Here is a 6,000-nt window from a genome sequence, read left to right on the forward strand (position 1 = left end):
CTCTTAAAACATGATCTGTACAGTGAGATACATTTTTCCCTAAGAGAAAGCAAAGTTTATTATTGCCATTTTTACATCTTTTTATCTATTCTACCCTCCTAATTCTTGCCTCGTTAGTAAAGGATGACATTGCTCAGAGGTGAGCAGGAAGAGGAAAGAAGACAAGAAAAATTATGTGGAAAAAATCCACAGACTATACATGCCTCTTCTAAGTTGTCAGGTAAGAACTGAATCAAAGAAGATGTGGCAGACAACATAGAGCATATAAATGATTTATTTTAATTGGTGTTTTACTTTAAATTCATTTCATAAAGGCATTAGCACAGAAAACTTAGAAACACGACTTTGATAGAGATAAACTATATTAGGATAAAGAAGAATGCTTTTTTAATCCCTAGGAGATTATAATGGACCGATAACAGCACTTGACAAAGAAATGACTGGTGGTGCATAATGCAATTGGAAGTCTAAAGGCAAAGCTATTGGAATGATCTCGATTAGAAGGCAAGAAGATTAGAGACATAGAAATAAGCCTTAATGGTTGCACACTGAGATTACTGCTTACAGTGAAGATGTGTAGCCACTCGGGGGAGTATTCTCTATTCGGTATTTCTTTCCACGTTGGATTTTGTTCCTTCCTTTTACATCTTAGCATCCGAATCCTAAATTCCATCCTAGCAGGGAAACAGATAATGATGCAGATTCTCTCTGTAAACATCGTGAATTTAGAAGCTGAAGAAAATGACTTCAGACTGAAGGAGGCCGTAGAGTTAAAGTTCTTCCTATCCACACCTTGTTGCAGGCCTATCCCTTCCACTCAGTCATTCACAAATCTTTGTGTGTCCAGGCACGTGCTGGAGCTAGGAGAGTAAACAGGCAAAAAGAGTTTCTGCCTCCCGTGGAGTTTCCATTCCACTGAGATGTCAACTATTAAACATTTAACCACATAAGCCAAAGTATGGGCTAGTATGACAAAGCATTGTGAAGGAAAATACTAGATGCTAGGAGATGGCATAACAGAAAATTATTTTACTTTGTGCGATCAAGGAGAATTTTTCTGAAAAAGTATATTTCTGCTAAGATGAAAGAAGGTAGAAGTTCATCAATCAGCAATTTAGGGACAGAACACTCCAGGCAGGAGAATCAACATGGGAAAAGGCGATTTGCCATCATCTAGGAACCTAAAGAAAGTAATGAGCCTCAAGTGGAGTGAGGGAGAGGTAAGGGAATAGGACATATGGCGGAAAGGTAAAAGGAAGAGATAGCCAGGTTATACAAGCCCTTGTCAGTCCTGTTGAGGATTTGGTATTTCTGTCTGAATGGAAAAGGGGTAAGGATGTGCTGTGATGTGCTTTATAAGGGTGTCCAACTGCCCTGAGGGGGAATGGCAAGAGTAAACAGAGAGGGGCGCCTGGGTGGCTCAGCGGTTAAGCGTCTGCCTTCGGCTCAGGGCGTGATCCCGGCGTTATGGGATCGAGCCCCATCAGGCTCCTCCACTATGAGCCTGGCTTCTTCCTCTCCCACTCCCCTGCTTGTGTTCCCTCTCTTGCTGGCTGTCTCTCTCTCTGTCAAATAAGTAAATAAAATCTTTAAAAAAAAAAACAAAAAAAACAAAAAAAAAAGAGTAAACAGAGAGACCACGTAGAGAGTTATGCAAATACTTAAGGCAAGTCATGACGGTGGCTTGGACTAGGGGGATGTCAGTGGGCATGGAAAGAGATGGTGGACTGCAGACTGATTTTGGAGTTAGGCTGGACAGGACTCGATGCATTAAATACTGCAGGTGAGAGAAGGAAAGGTGTCAAGAATAACTCAGCTACTCTGATACAGACCTGGGTAGATGACCAGCCTCGTCCATAGCTGGGGTTTTATCAAATGCATGCAAAGGAAGGAGAGTTGGGTGAGTGATAAAAATGATGAATCAGTCAGAGACTTCAAGCTGGATGAGAAAATAAAGACCAGCTGGGGCAGATGGCTAGAGAGAAGGTAGAGTTGTTTATGGAAAGAAGTCTCCGTAAGGTCGAAGAGCTACTGCAAGGATGTCTTTCCTTAATTAAGAAACCAGCGGGTTGGTCATAGGTCATTCTACCAAAAGGTAGAATGTTTGAATTAGCAACTTAGTATTGCTTCTCTACACCCCACGTCCTCAAAACAAATGACCGTTCCTGGATACCTGGAGGTTTTTGGGTGGTACCCACCACCTACATACAAAACAGAGATCTATCAGAATGCAGGGAGGATTTGAGCCAAAGAAGCACTTAACTGAAAGAGAAGATAAATTAACTTCTGGAATCCTGTCCACTTGGCATTAATGCAATGGATTCTTGCATAAAAAAGTAACATTTCCCAGTTGCGCCAACTGTCCATTTTCATGTTCTAATTCACGGTCTTAGAGTTACTCGCTGTGTTAAAGCAATTTGATTTAATTTAGACAAGACAGATGAGATGCACTTGGAGAGTTACGAAAAACAACAGAAGATCCTCAGATATGAGTGAAGTATAGTCTTCAGGAGAAAATGTATTTGCAGAAAGTGTATTTGCACTACCCATCGCTATCTGTGATAAGCTGTTGCTTACAAAAGAAAACCAGAGTTAAGTGTGCCTATTTCACTTTTTAAAGCACTAATGTTTTTAATTTTTAAGAAAACAAAAAAGTTTGCATGACTATGAAGGAAAGTCATACAAAATTTCCACCAACTAATATCCATAGAGACTATTTTGGATTGTTACAGAACAAAATGTAATCTGGAGAAAAATTTCAACAAACTAAAAACATGGTGCTATTGTCAGCATTGAAGAATTCGAAAGGAAAATACTTTAAAATACTGTATGGACCTTGATATTTCTTTCAAGAGACAATGAAACTCATGATATTGGTGATCAGTGATTTATATAATGAGATTAAAAGATTTTATCCTATTTTCTGTAACTATAACTGATCATATATGACTTAACCCCATCAAAATGTTATATATTAAACTCATGATACATCACGATCATACGAATGTGATATAGTGATAACTCATGGTTCCTTTCCAAGCCGAGTGTTGCTTTAAAAACTTATTTGACAATTCCAGCTGCTTCAACCTCAGCCAGTTTCTCCACTTTGAACTCAGTGAAAACACCCTAAGAACCACAATGTCCCCAGAAGGTTGTCTAATTAGTCATTACTCTCAATAGAACACAAATTATGTGAAAGCCTTGATTATAACAACATAATTAGTAATTTACTTAAATGAAGGCAAGAAAATTAACTTTTATGGAATAAATATAATTTATGAATTATGTATGACTTCAATTTATCACTTATCCAAATAATAAGCTCCTGGAAAGAGTGCCCAGACATCTACAAAAGCAGCTCAATTCCATCATCTTTGATATTTTACCATAACTTTACATGTACCTTTTTTTGTATCAAGGAAAGGGAATAGGATATGTGTTATGTAACAGCTGGTGAACTGGATGTGTAACATTTAAATATTGGGACACACAGATGAGCCTCCATTTGTACTCTTGCTGCAAATATTAGAATAGGGCCTGGTCGGGGGGCTGGGGGGTGTAAGAGTTCAGAAGACTGGAAGGGCCACCCACATGCATGTTTAAGTTTCCCTCATGGGAATGACGGCAGAAGTTGACATGGAGATAAAGGTCATCCAAAAACCAAAGTGAGGGGTGCTAATAACCCGGAGATGGTCGCCATGTGGGAGTGGTGTGTACCTCAGTGGAGCTCACAAGGGGGAGGGAAGGGACAAGGAGGATGCCAACACCACCTCCCCATCAGAGAGATACAGGGTATGAGAAACGTGTCTCTTTGAGAGGTCGCAGAGAAGCCGCGCTCGGAGAACAGGGACATGGGGTTAAACCAAAGACTTGGAGGGAAAAATCTGAAGAAAAAATACATCAAAGAATGTGCTGATCACACTACAGTGAAAGGGACTGTGAAGGAGGAGTGGGGTGAAGGAGTGTGTCAGGGGAGAAGGTTACAGGGAACTTTGGAGATGAAAATGCAGCAGGTTATTAAAAGTCATGGTTGGCGCGTTGAGTGATGAAACAGCTTTGAAAGATCCAGTTCATCCAATCCCAGTGGCGCCTTAGGGGAAGAGAACACCTGGGCCCAACACAGTTCAGCTGTGGCCTGGAAGTGAGGACCTTCCTGTGGTTGGAATTCAGGACTGGCCCTCCGCCATCAGCCGGCACTGGCAGGTGCCACGGGCATGTCTGTGGTCGGCAGCAATGAGCTCGAAACACCTGGTTCTTCATGGCCAGTCAATCTGGGCAATTCTCACTGGCATTCCAGGTGGTTGGACCAAGATGCTTTGCGATCATGGGGCCAGCATCCTCAGTGGAATAGCTGTGGGCAGAGGCCAGGGCCTTTTAGAGGCCACGCTGATCATCTGGTAGGAGTTAGTATCTATCTTGTCATATTTAAGAAGGGGCAGATACAAATGGGTCTCAACTCCATTTTTTTCACACATAATCAGCACTTTCATACATTATACCCCACATCGCCTTTCATACTCTAAACCCAAACGTTCCAGCTCTGGCACAGTGCTGTATCCTGCAGCCAGCAGGTCAGTTTTGGCAGCTCCCTTTCATTATCTGGTCAACAGTATATGTTTATGAAAATTGCATTTTTTTGCCTTATTGTTCTGTAAAAAATGGGAAAATGGAAAACTGGATGAACTGATACCAGTGATTTTTAAAAAGCTATAAAGTTAATCCCGTTTAGCCACAGATGGAAACCATTAGGAGTGCTGCAGAGACTCTAATCTCTGTTGGCCATTCACTGGACTGCAGCCAGTTACTCACGTGTTTAATTGCAAAATAAAAGAACAAAATTCATTTCAGAAGCCAACAAAACACGGTTAAGGACCGTCAAAAAGGACACGATCGAGGATTTTGTATGTTTAGCTTTCCGAGAACGGAACAAGCTTTTACAACTATGGGGACCCATTGTTCGACTTTGCTGCATTCGGATGCCCCAACATTTTGAGGAACAAGATTTTTTTTTTAAACTGGAGGCTGCCTGAGCAGTCATCAGAGATTCAAAACGGAAACCTCTCTCCTGGAGCGCATCGTCTCCAAGGTGACAGTTTAAGCATCGCTCTGAAGGCTTGACAGGAGAGAATGGGAAGGCCGTCGAGCTGTTTGTATAATTTTAAGGCAGCAAAGGCAACTAATAGCTACTGCATACCTACTATATGCCAGGCCCATACCAGAGGCGTTTTCCAGCCAGCATGGGCTGCCTTTTCTCTGTGCTCAGAGCTACCCTTAACACCAACGCTAAAAAGGATTACGGGGGTCATGATGACCAGAGCATACGCCAGCTTTTCCACATGGTCCAGAATACGTTGAATAATAATAATAATAATAATAATAATAGTAATGCTACTAAGAGTAGTGATAAAAACAGCAAACACTCATTGCCTATTACCTATGTGCTAGACTCTGTGCTAAGGCATTTTCTACGGATTATCTCATTTAATCCTCACAAGAACCCTATGATGCATTTTTACAGATGAAGAAGCTGAGGCTAAGAGAGCTTAAAGAAACTCCCAAGGTCAGAAGTGAGAGGAGCTGGAGTGTGAGCACGAGGACTTTGACCCCAGGACCTAGCCACACGTCCCCCACACTCCACTGTCTACAAGGGGGCCATGCATGGCAGCAGGGGGAACTAGGAGCCTCTGGTGACCCACCAGCAAGAGGATGGTCACTTCTAGAGGCAGCCTGGTATGGCAGAACAGTAGAGGCTGGGACAGATAATACCTCAGAGCACTGCTGGGAGCATTACCTGAGATGCTGAGGGTCAAACCCATTCTCTTTGATACCCTCTTTCCAAGGCAGTGCTCCCCATATTCCCCAGAGACAACTGGGGCAGCTTGGCCACTCCCATAGTTATGTGCACTTCTCTCATCTTCTAGTTGGCTTGCATCATCTTCTAAAATGTCCTTTTTTCCATCCTTGTTCTTGCTTAACCATACCTCGTACTGCCAACACCGC

This window comes from Ailuropoda melanoleuca, chromosome 6 (genome assembly GCF_002007445.2).
Source record: "Ailuropoda melanoleuca isolate Jingjing chromosome 6, ASM200744v2, whole genome shotgun sequence".
NCBI lineage: Eukaryota > Metazoa > Chordata > Mammalia > Carnivora > Ursidae > Ailuropoda > Ailuropoda melanoleuca.